At 33.4% G+C, this 1481-nt stretch overlaps 1 non-coding gene across 1 annotated transcript; it reads right to left on the bottom strand.

The window, feature by feature from the left end:
- Positions 1-1046: 1046 nt before the first annotated feature.
- On the bottom strand, positions 1047-1153 carry LOC122730171. The gene has a single exon (XR_006353385.1). It is a non-coding gene; the product is annotated as a U6 spliceosomal RNA (small nuclear RNA).
- Positions 1154-1481: the final 328 nt, after the last annotated feature.

The raw sequence follows: 1481 nt of genomic DNA, 5'->3' as shown, positions 1-1481 counted from the left end.
CAATTTGATATAGGTTATATATGTGCATTCATGCAAAAACCATATTTTTGTATTAGTCAAGTTGTAAAAGAAAACAGACAAAAATGAAAAAATAAAAAATAGTATGCTTCAATCCAAATTTAGACTCTATTAGTTCTTTCTCTGGAGATGAATAGTATTTTTGATCATAAGTTCTTTGGAATTGTCTTGGATCATTGTACTGCTGAGAATAGCTAAGTCATTTACAGTTTTTCATATTACAGTATTACTATTACTGTGTATGATGTTCTCCTGGTTTTGCCCACTTTATTTTGCATCAATTCATGTAAGTCTCTCGAGGTTTTTTTTGGAAAAAGTCTTTTTCATCATTTCTTATGGCATAATAATATTGCATCACAATCATATGACACAACTTGTTCAGCCATTCTCCAATAGATGGTCATACCCCCAATTATCCAATTCTTTAACAAAAGAGCTAATATAGGGGCAGCTAGGGGGTGCAGTGGATAGAGCACCGGCCCTGGATTCAGGAGGAACTGAGTTCAAATCCAGCCTCAGACGCTTAACACTTACTAGTTGTGTGACCCTAGGCAAGTCACTTAACCCCAATTGCCTACAAAAAAAAGAGTTACTATAAATATTTTTGTACATATACATTTTCTTTTCTTTTGTATTGTTTTCATCTCTCTGGGATACAGGCTTAGTGATGATATTGCTGGCTCAAATGGTATGCAGTTTTGTAGCCTTTTGGCCGCAGTTCAAACTTGTTCTACAGAATGATTGGATCAGTTTACAACTCCACCAACAAGGCACCCAATTAGTGTCCAGTTTTCCACATCCCCTACAACTTTTGTTATTTCCCCTTTATGTCAATCTGATGGATGTGATGTGGCATCTCAGAGTTTTAATTGACATTCAGAAAATTTTTGCTCTAATTTGCATTTAGAGCATTAATTTGATTTAGACATTTTTTCATATGGCTATAGCTTTTATTTTTCATCTAAAAACTGCCTTTCATTCCTTTGATCATATGTCAATTGCAAAATGGCTTATATTCTTTTTTGTTTTTTAATATGGAATGCTTCACGAATTTGCATGTCATCCTTGCACAGGGGACATGGTAATCTTCTCTGTATCATTCCAATTTTAGTATATGTGCTGCTGAAGCAAGCACAGAATGGCTTATATTCTTATAAATTTGACTCACTTCCCTATATATTTGAGAAATGAGGCCCTAAACAAAGAAACTTGTAAAATGTTTTCCCAGTTTTCTGCTTTCCTTTAAATCTTGGCTACACTGGTTTTGTTCCTACACAAACTGTTTGATTTAATGTAATCAAATTATTCATTTTCATTCTCTAATGCTCTCTGTCTCTTGTTTCATCATAAATTCTTCCCTTCTTTATATCTATCTGAAAATTCCATGATTTGCTAAATCTGAACCATGTGTTTTTTCTGAGCTTTTCTTTTCTTTTTCAAGTTTTTTAATTAGAAAAAGGCCA

Source organism: Dromiciops gliroides, chromosome 5, assembly GCF_019393635.1.
Source record: "Dromiciops gliroides isolate mDroGli1 chromosome 5, mDroGli1.pri, whole genome shotgun sequence".
NCBI classification, from domain to species: domain Eukaryota; kingdom Metazoa; phylum Chordata; class Mammalia; order Microbiotheria; family Microbiotheriidae; genus Dromiciops; species Dromiciops gliroides.
Note: the sequence above shows the minus strand (reverse complement) of the source record. Positions and strands in the feature narration are given on the sequence as shown.